The 11,249-nt window shown below is 44.1% G+C and overlaps 1 non-coding gene across 1 annotated transcript; it reads right to left on the bottom strand.

Annotated features, from left to right (window-relative positions):
• Positions 1–1,118: 1,118 nt before the first annotated feature.
• TRNAW-CCA (transfer RNA tryptophan (anticodon CCA)) lies at positions 1,119–1,191 on the bottom strand. The gene has a single exon. It is a non-coding gene; the product is annotated as a tRNA-Trp (tRNA).
• Positions 1,192–11,249: the final 10,058 nt, after the last annotated feature.

Raw genomic sequence — 11,249 nt, 5'->3', positions numbered from 1 at the left:
GAGACCCAGCACAGGCATCATCTCCTGAAGAGGCTTTGCCAGGTCTCCTTCATACCAGCCCAGCCACCCAGCTGGAACAGGGGCCTTCACCTTGCACCCACACCCCTGTCTTGCTGCACCCACAGTGACAGCCACCTAATCATGTCCCTTTCTTCTGACTCCTCCTCAAGGGTCAGGGCTCTGTTTTACTCATTTCCTCATCCCCAGATGCTGGTCAAATCTCTGAAAAAACAGAAGAACTCCACAAATGTCTCATGGGTGAATGAATGCATGGTTGGTGGAATTGATTTGAAGAGTCAGACACAACTGAGTGACTGAACAACAACAAATGAGGGAAAGTAAAGAGTCTAGGAGAGTTCCAGGCATTGACACTTTTCCTAAGACTGGAAACACACAACAAATGAAGGTTTAGGAAGCAGATGGCTGCCCCATTGGGTAGAGATGTCCCATAGGCAGTTAGATCTATGTACATATATGGAGTTCAGAATCTGGATGAGGGATATCATTTGGGGAATCACTGTAGTAGGAAAATTGTTCAGAGAAGGATCTAGAATGAGAAAAATAGGGTTGGGAACCCTGAGGAACACTGTCATTAAAGCATGGGCAGAGGAAGATAGATAGTTCCATGTGAATAACAAAGGCTGCTGCTGCTGCTAAATCGCTTCAGTCATGTCCAACTCTGTAAGACCCCATAGACGGCAGTCCACTAGGCTCCCCCGTCCCTGGGATTCTCCAGGCAAGAACACTGGAGTGGGTTGCCATTTCCTTCTCCAATGCATGAAAGTGAAAAGTGAAAGGGAAGTCTCTCAGTCATGTCCGACTCTTAGTGACCCCATGGACTGCAGCCTTCCAGGCTCCTCCATCAATGAGATTTAACAGGAAAGAGTATTGAAGTGGGTTGCCAGTGCCTTCTCTGAAATAACAGAGGGGATGTGGCCAAAGAGGTAGGAGCTGCTCCATCAGAAGGTGATGCCACCCAAATCAAGGGATGAGAGCACTCCAAGGGGACCAGTGTTTCCAAATGCAGCAGTCACTTCTTCTTTTATTTATTTGTTTACTTGGCTGTGCGGGGTCTTAGCTGCGGTATGGGAACTCTTAGTTGCAGCATGTAGGATCAATTCCCCAACCAGGGATCGAACCTGGACTCCCTGCATTTGGGGTGCAGAGTCTTAACCACTGGACCACCAAGGAAGTCCTCCAGCAGTCACTTCTTAAACAATGAGCAAGGCCTTTATAATCTAGTCCTTGCCTAGATTTTCTACCTCATCCCCTCACACTGTAGATTTCAGCCCTTCTGCATATCTTAGGGTTCTCTCAATCCTCTGTGAAATTCTACCTTCCCATTCATTTGTTCATTCATTTCCTCTCTTGTAAGGTCCACACATTCCTGTGTGGTTCCACACAACCCACTGGAAATTGTCATCATCAATCAAATGCCATGTTGAGCTTTTTCTCCTATAAAGCTTGCCTAGCCTGTTAACCACTCCTTCCTGTAGCCCTCCACTTTTCTATCAACTTGGCTCTTACACATCACCTGCAAGACTATATTTCTATTTCCATGCCTCTCTTCCCCATAAGATTGCCTTGTCTAGGGGCACAGGCTGTCTATTTATCTCTACAATGTCAAGAGCAGACACGTGATGTGGCATGGTCAGCAGTTTATATGTTTTATTGAATGAGAAACAGTGAACAAAAGACTTTGCACATCAACATCACTCAGAGAACAAATCAATGGCAGTGTAAAAATCAAAATAGAGTTAATTGAGAATTTTCCTTGGCTGGGTTTTGATTAACTGAGGTTTCCCTGTGTTAACGCCTGGATTGATACTATACAGAATACATTCAGGTTTGCCCTGGCCTATATGAGCTCCTGAATGTAGTTGCAAATGAACTAATCTGGGTGGGAGGGATCACCTTTGTATGGTTATATAGAAACATCCGTTTGTGTTGAGACTGCCCAACTGGCTTTCCCCTAGCCCCACTGCACCAAGGGTGTCTCATAAATGTTAAATAATCATAATGACCATGCTCAAGGGGGTGTCAGTAGTTATAAAAGCTGGCTTTTATGGATGCTTGTCTGCATCTCCTGGTGGGTGGCTACAACTTACACAGGCCTGATGGCCAGAGGGCTCCATACAGGCTGCATCTGAGAGACCTCTACGCTTGGGTGGCTTGGATCCAATCACAAGCTGGGACGCCCAACCATTGATTGATTGAGGAAGGCCACCCACACTGAGCCTTCTGGAATCCATTGGTGAGTCACGGGCCAAAGGCTTATGTCTTCAATATGGGCCATCAGGCCTGATACCAAAGCATTTCCTGCTTACAGCTTAGGGGACCCGTCATTAATGAGGGTGATGACCTGTGGGTCCAAGAAATAGCCAGATGAGAGGAAAACCACAGTCTCATTTACACCTCATGGGACATGGCTTCCTAAGCTTCTCTGTTTGATTCTATATTCTCCAGCAAACCTCATTTTACACTCATCCTGTCATTTATCCTTTGTATTCATTCATTTCATGGACATTAATTGAGCACGTGGGCTAGACGTTAGAAGTACAGAGATGAGTAAGGCACAGTTCCTACCCTTTTGGGTTAATTGTAGACAAACAAGAAACTATTCCCATGTGATGTGTTATGTATATGTGGCCACTGCCTGCAGGAGTGCTCATTCACTTAGGTTTGTCCAACTCTTTGCGACCATATGGACTGCAGCCTACCAGGATCCTCTGTCCATGGAATTTTCCAAGCAAGAATACTGGAGTGGGTTGCCTTTTCCTTCTCCAAGGGATCTTCCTGACCCAGGAATCAAACCCATGTCTCTTGCATCTCCAGCATTAGGAGGAAGATTCTTTGCCAGTGAACCACCTGGAAATCCCATATATGGCCATAGGGGTATGTACAAAGTGAAAAAAGGGGACACAGAGGTCATATTTGTACTGAGTTTTAAAGGATGAATAGGATTCCAACTGGCAAGGAAAAGGGAAGAGAGGTGCTGGGTATCCAGTGGGGTGAGGAGGCATTTTAAACAACTGCTGCTGCTGCTGCTGCTAAGTCACTTCACAACTAGATACATAGAATGAGAGGGGTGCAAAGTAGGGGTCAAGAGCAGGATCTCTGCCTCCATAATTTCAGGCGTACCACTCACATAAGAGTCTACAAAGTCATGTAGTGCGTAACCTGATGGTTATATCCCCCTCGTGGCCCTTTTGGGGAGACTTGGGTTCAGTTCCTGTCTCTGCTATTCACCAGCTGTATGACCTTGGGTGATGCTCTTGCTGTTCCTCATTCCTTTCAAGTGTGGAATAAAGAAACTGATGATATCCAAATAATCTCTTCTCCCCAGAGTCCTCTATTAGTCCAGCCTGAGATGAAATGACAAAGGAGTTAAAGCTTGTTGTTTTGGGACTGTATTAGGTATTGTCCTCAGAAATAAAACCCTAATCTTCCCCTAAACTCTTGATTTATGTACATTTTTTTTAACATAATGTTGGTTAAACAGTGATATATAGAATGTAAGCACTAAAACAGAATTTAATGATTATTTAACCCAAGTGGTTCATTTTTTAGAAGATGAGACTGAGACCCAGAGACAGTAAATGACCCACCCAGAGGCATACAGTAAGTTAGGTCAAGATCAGAACTCTATCAGACGCTTTGTCCTAAGCCAAGCAGTTACCAAGTTTGACACTGACTAATTCTATGACATTGCAACCTCCTTGGCTTATTTCATGTTTATTAAAAAAAAAAAGAAAGAAAAAAGGAACCATCATCCTACTGAGAAGCATAATGCTGCTAATGAAGGCTGCCTGCAGATCCACTCCCATGCCTCCTGGACACCTATTCCCACTCTGCTGGCTTCCAAACAGCAAAGCATCCAGCTGACCAAATCTGCAAATCTAGGACCATAGCACACCTCCACCTGATATTTCTTTGAAATATAAAAACTCCAAACCCTTTTCCTCATAATTAAATTAAATCTAGGTATATACACAAGTCACTTTTGATGTAGCCAAAATATTCCAAGCACCAGACATCCAAGTGAGAAGCTCAAGTGTGATTCTTGCTCCTCCTCCTCCTCTCTCCCATTCCCTCCTCCCAGTCCCAAAACATGTCCTTGTCTCCAACTCCACTGACCTACTTCAGAGCTATACCCTTTCTTACCAGACCTATTACAGAAGTCACCTGACTAGTGTCCCTCCCTCCCATCCATCTCCCTCCTCCTGCCACCATGATGGTTTTGACTCTACCCTGCTCAAGGGCAAACCAGGGGCACTCCCACATCTATCAGTAAAACCCAGTCTTGAGCCTGGCATCTTACATGTTTTCGATCTTCCCCCACCCACCTGCCATTGTTTATCTCTGCCTCTGTACTCCATAAGTATGTATAATTATGACTTATGGTTCTACAGGTATGTTGGGGTTTCCCAGGTGGCTCAGTGGTAAAGACTCCACCTGCCAATACAGGAGACACAGGAGAGGCCAGTTCAATCCCTGGGTTGGGAGGATCCTCTGGAGGAGGAAATGGCAACCCATCCAATATTCTTGCCTGGGAAATCCCATGCACAGAGGAGCCTGATGGGGTACAGTTCATGGGATCGCAAAGAGTCAGACATGACTTAGTGACTGAATACACAGGCACACACGCATGCCTTGGGGACAGGTATGCTGCGCTATCTGAGATCTCCACATCTTTACTCAGCTGTTTTCTTTGCCTGGAATGCTTTCCCATCCTCAAATCCATCTCCCTTGTACATCCATCCTATACAAGTCTGCTCAGGGATACCACAGCAAAATTCCACAGACTGGGTGGTGTAAACAACAAAAATGTATTTCCTCAGAGTTCTGGATGCTAGAATCAATGACCAAGATGTCAGCAAACTCAGCTTCTGGTTAGAGCTCTCTTTCTGGCTTACAGACAGCTGCCTTCTCTCTGTGTGTTCACACAGGCTTTGCTCTGTGTGTTCACATGGGCTTTGCTCTGTGTGTGCACACTGAGAGATAGCTCTCTGCTGTCTCTTCTTCTCCTAATAAAAAGCCCCACCCTTATGACCTCCTTTAATTGCCTCCCTAAAAGCCCTATCTCTAAATACAATCACACATTGAGGGTTAGAGTCTCAACATATGAATTTGAAGAGCACAATTTAGTCCATAACAGCTCCATTATAGCGCTCATCTTTATGTATTACAATGCTGTATTTTCATGTCTTTCTCCTCCATTGGCTTCTGAGTTCTTGAGGAAAATTGGAAGTCTGTGAATCCTCATGTCAGTGAAGACTGGTCCAGGTTTTGTGAAGCCCAAGTCTTATAAAATGTGATTGGGCCTGCACTAAGGAAGGGATTAAAACTTAGGTCCTGAGTGACTTGAAGAAGGGCCCATGCAAGTGAAGAGCTCTGGAGCTTCAGTTTCATAGTCTCACGGTTTTGCTGCCTCTGGACTCATAATAAAAAGCTTCATTGGGTCCTACAAAAACCACTGGGTTGGGGTGCATTCAAACTTCTCATCTGATTTTGGACAGATAATTTCATTATCCACACCTCAGTGTTTATGCATGTGTAAAATGAACTTACAATACCTGCCATGAGGTTGTTTTGAAGATGTAATTAAATAACCTGAAAATACATTAAATATTTGTTCACTTGCTCATTGTCTGCTTCTAACTACAATGTAAGTTCCATTAGGAAAAGAGACTCTGCCTTGGTTGTGACTGAATCTTTTCCATGATGGTGCCTGGAAATGGTTGGATGCTTCATAAATATCTGTTGAGTGAAAGAATGTAGTGCCTTGTAGGATGTGAAAGAATGGTGCTTGGTATCCATTGTTAAGTTCTCCCAGTTGTAACTATTAGTGACTCTTTAGTTTTATGAATAAGCAAGAGACAGAAAATACTAACGATCAGAAGACATAAAAATCACTGTAAACTAGACTCTGGAGAGCATTATCATTCCAAAGCTCTTATTCTCCTAAATGTTCTGAAACTTAGAATAAGAAAATATCTGGAAGGAAGAAAGAAAGTTGAGAGAGGGAAGGAGAGAAGGAGGAGAGGAGGCAGAGAAGAAAAGAAAAAGAGATAGACAAAACAGAACAAAAGAACATTGAAAACTGTCCAGGCAATGGAGAGAGGCAAAAGGAAAGCCCCAGAAATTTGACATTGTTTCTTCCAGGACCAAGACAGCTTATTTATTATTCATTGTTCATCAGCTCCCCTTGTGCTCTCCAGGGAGGAGGGAGTGTGGCTGGGTGCAGAATGCTCTCTCATCAGCCTTCAAAAAGGGCAGACAACCTCAAGTCATGTCAGGCCCCAGTCTCTTCTATCTTGGAGCTGAAAAGCCAGTCTTCCAATTTAGCTCTGAACTCCTCACCCCAATCAATTAAGAGAAATCTCATCAAAAACCCCAAATAAGTTTGGTTGGCCTGACCTAGCTAAAGAGGCATGGTTCCTCCTGGAAGAATCTATCACGTTTAAATGGCTCACACTGATGGTTAGGAATTCAGGGAGAGAGGCTGCAACCCACACACAAGAGCTGAGAGGGACCCCCACACTTACAGAGGGCCCCCTTCATGACAGATGGGGAAACTGAGGTTCCAAGACAGCCAGCGACTTTGTCAAGGTCACAGAACTTTTTATTACTATTGTTAAAAGGAATCCCTGAGACAGATCTGGCTTCCTACACAGTCCATTTAATTCTCACACTTGACTGTGTCAGTAACTGACTCGTGGTTCAAGGTTCAAGGCTCTTACGAGCCTGACCTCAGCTTCACAGACCTTGTTTCCGCTTCTCATTTTGCTTCCTATGTGCTATGGGAACTTGGACAAGTGACAGCACCTTTCTGGGCCTCAATCTTATCCTTTGTAATTTGTCTCACATATGTGCTGTCAAGATTAAGTAAGACTGCATGTTTTAAAAGCTGGCACTTTTTGTGCTTAATAAATGCTGATTTCCCACCTTCTCCCTTCCTCCTTCTTGCTTCCCTAGTGGTTCAGACAGTAAAGAATCTGCCTACAATGCAGGAGACTCGAGTTCAATCCCTAGATCAGGAAGATGCCCTGGAGAAGGGAGAGGCTACCCAACCCAGTATTCCTGCCTGGAGAATTCCATGGTCAGAGGAGCCTGGTGGGCTACAGTCCATGGGGTCACAGAGTAGGACACTAACTGAGCAACTAACATTTTCACTTTCCAATCTTCTCCCTTTCTCCCCCAGCCCTCCTTCTTTCCCTTTCCCTTCACCCCTCTTTTCTTCCTTTGTTCTTTACGTAACAAATGATGAATGCAAAGAAGTAGAACACAGGGTCCTTGCTCAGAGGAAGTTCATCTCCAATCAGGCTTCTGTTATCACTTCTGTGACACGTGAAGGTGGGAATACACAGCTGTCATTCCCTGTCCTCAAGAAGCTTATAAAAACCAGAGCTACATACAAGGGAGAGAAAACCCCACAGGAGCCACGAGATATTTCCAAGCATTCAAAAAATTTTACACATAGAAGAAGGGAAGAAATTACCAAGCTAGGGTACAGTGATAAGGTATCAGAGGGGGAAACCCAAGAGGTACTGAAGTTCTCTTTGTCTGATTCAGAAAGAAAAAAAAAAAAAAAAACTGGTAAAGGGAACTAGAAGTTCACCCATCAGGGCAACTATTTCTGGGCACCAGAGAACCTAAGTCCTCTGGGTCCTGTGACTAATGAACCTGGTGGGAAAAAATATCTTAAAATTACATGAAACTGAAACAAGAGAAAGAAAATGAAAGGAGAAGAGGAAAGAAGAAGGAAGAAAGGGAGGAAACTACCACTGGTTTTCACTTATCAGTACTAAGTCCCAGACCAGATTCCTTTATATATTCATTCTATGAGTGAGAAAAAGAAAGGAGGAAAGGGGACAGGGGCAGCGAGGAAGGGTGGAAGGAAGAAGGGAGGGTGGGAAGAAAACCTGGAGATGGATAGGCTCTTCTTTTTAGACAAGAGGAAACTAAAGTCAAGAGGAAATGCCTTGCCCACGGCAACACAGTCATAAAACGAAGAACTACTATTGAGAGCCAGCTATGTGTAACTGCAAAGCTCGGGCTCCCTCAGGACATCCCAGTCCCCCGATCAGAGTCCACACTATCCCCAAAATTATAGCATCCGTGGTAAGGTACGGTCTGAAGAGCCAGGATGTCATGGGAAGAGGAATAAAAAGCACAGAGAAATGGGCCCTTTCAGGTGCTCATGGAATCCCACCATTTCTGGGATTATCTCTACAAGATGAATTTCTCCTTGGGCTACTGACAAAGTTAATCCTGGGCAGGTCACCTAATCTCTCTGCTGCCTTATCTGTAAAATGGGTTCATAACCTCATCATCATTTGATGAAAGAGACTGGATTAGCTGAAATCTTGAGCACCTGTCCAGGTTGAAGGTTTTAGATGCTACTCACATCACAGAATTTCACATCTAAAAAAAGTAAAAATTCACGCCCAAGAAATGGCTAGACTCTTGGTAGAGATTTCCACTTGGCCCATTTGTCTGTTCTCTTCTTTTGCATAATGATAGAATTTTTATCTAGTCACAAGACTACCCAGGTAAAGTGATTTCTTGGCCTTACTTAAAGGTAAGGGTGGCCATATGATCAAATTATAGGTAGTGGAATATGAAAAAAAGTGATATGTGCAACTTCTTCCCTGAAAAAGAAATGGTAAGCTCTCCCCAATTCCTCTTTCCCTCTTCCTGTTGGATCAAACGCATACTTGATGGCAGGAACTGCCATCCTGGATCATAGGATGGAAGGCACCTGATGAGGACCAGAAGGCAGCACGATGGGAAGAACTTGAGTTCTTCTATCATTCTATATGGAATCTAGAACAGTGGTACTGATGAATTAATTTGCAGGGCAGCAGTGAAGAAACATAGAGAACAGACCTATGGACATGGGCATGGGGGAGGGGAGGAGGGAGAGGGTGAGATGTATGTGTACGGAGAGAGTAACAAGGAAACTTACAATACCATATACAGAATAGATAGCCAATGGGAATTTGCCGTATGACTCAGGGAACTCAAACAGGGGCTCTGTCACAATCTAGAAGGGTGGGATGGGGTGGGAGATGGGAGGGAGGTTTGGGAGGGAGGAGATATGGGTGTACCTACAGCTGATTCTTGTTGCTGTATGACAGATGGAAAACCACAACATTCTGTAAAGCAATTATCCTTCAATTAAAAAATAAAGTGAGAAGAAAAGAAGCCATCATTCTATCCCTCAGTAATCTACCTGAGCTTCATATGTGAGAGAGAAATAAATTCCTATCTTGTTTATGCTGCTGGCCTCTAGCAAGTACATCCCTTTTATGGAAAAAAAAAAAATCACAGATTGCCCAATTTGGGAAACATACTGCATGGAAAGTGAAATGGGAAACATTTTAGACACGTTCATGGTATTGTCACAGTCATAAATACAAAGTCAAATAGGGCCAATGAAACTTCATGTCTATGCATGGAAATAGAGAGTCCCTTAGATAATCCAAATTATATTTATATCAAATAGAAAGAGGGTTGGATAACCATTTCCATGTATACACAAAATTGTAGAAGTTAGAGACTTTTTAATTATCCTCACCCCCTACCCTGAGCCTAGAGGCCAGAAGACCCAGGTAGAATGAAAATTATATAATCCATTTATTTTTAAACCAAATTCCACTATGACTGCAGGGTAATAGTGGGGGAAGTCTGTCCAGGGAGGATGAGACAGGATGACGTGAGGTCAACAGATCTCCATGAACCTGCCTCAACTGCACCTTCATTTCTCTTATCTGCTTTATACATCAAGTTTCCCCAGAAAAGTTCAAATGATTCTGTGGTCAAGCCTGAGTAAGTCCAACCTCCTGGTTAATAGAGGAAAGAACTAGCACCCAGAAAGGGGAATTGACTTGCCTACAGTCACACAGCAAGGGAGAGGACAAGTTCCCAGGCCTAGGAATCAGCCTCTTTCACTGAACCAGACCTATTTATTAATCAGGATAGACACAACTGCTAGCCCGGGGATAACCCTCTCTTACCACAGAGACAGAGTTTCCCTTTTGTTTGTGATTTTTGACTCTCTCATTCGCATGGGTCCTTCAGCCAGAAGGGAAAGAAACTTTGACCACAGCAGGTGCTTGCAGCCTGAGAACGAGCCAGTGAATTCCTATACTGGCAGCAGGATGTCACATCCTGTCCAGCCTGCTCAGCTGACCCAGAGAAGGAAGGATCTCTCCTGGTCAGAATGGGTCTTGAGAGCACAGCAAAGGAAGGCATCACATTTCCTGTAACATCATGACCTCGACCAAAGATGTCTTCTTCCCAGAAGGGAGGATCAGGTGGGTGCCAGGAACAGGTCCCCAAATCCCTGAGCACCAGTATTGGTCAATCAGATTAATATTCAAAGTGATTGGGGGGACTTCTCTGGTGATCCAGGGGTGCAGATTCAATCCCTGGTGGCAGCTAAGACCTCACATGCATCTTGGCTAAAAAAAAAACCCCACACAAAACATGAAATAGAAGCAATATTGTAACAAATTCAATAAAGACTTTTAACATGGGGTAGCGGGGAGAAGTGACTGGAAATTCCCTGGTGGTCCAGTGGTTAGGATTTGATGCCTTCACTGCCATGGCCTGGGTTCAATTCCTGGTCAGAGAATCAGAGAATTAAGATCCTATACGGTGTACAGCACAAAAACAACAATGACATTAAAAGTGATTATTCATTGGAATGATCCAGAAGTTCCCACTTCCCAAAGGCCTTTTACATACATTATCTCAGATGGCAGGTTCTTACAGTGCTAGAGGGTAAGTGGGTCAGAAATCAATATGGCTTCCTGATACCGTCAGAGACACTGGAGCCCCATCGGGGTCTCACTAGAATGTGAATTCCCCCAGGGAAGGGGATTAGGTTGATTTTTGTCTACTATTTCCCTAGTGTTTAAATACTATACTTGAACTGATGCCCACTATTTGCTTCAAAAGTGAGGAAACAGCCTGTGCCAATATTCCCAACTTCATCTCTCTTCAACACCCCCCTAATAAGACACAACCCACTCAGCCTTCCAGTTAGTGAACCAAGGCAGGTCCCCAGCTGAGGCAGCTCTCTCTCCAGCCTGCAGGGTTTATGCATGCTCTTTCCTCAGCCTGAAATGGCCTCTGCCAACTTTTCCTCTACTGGACCTTTCTATCTCAGTCGACATTCAGGGCTGCTGTGTTCAGATAAGCAAGCTGTTCATCAGGCAAGCGTGATCTGGAAACTAACA

Source organism: Budorcas taxicolor, chromosome 3 (assembly GCF_023091745.1).
Source record: "Budorcas taxicolor isolate Tak-1 chromosome 3, Takin1.1, whole genome shotgun sequence".
In the NCBI taxonomy this organism is placed as follows: Eukaryota; Metazoa; Chordata; class Mammalia; order Artiodactyla; family Bovidae; genus Budorcas; species Budorcas taxicolor.
Note: the sequence above shows the minus strand (reverse complement) of the source record. Positions and strands in the feature narration are given on the sequence as shown.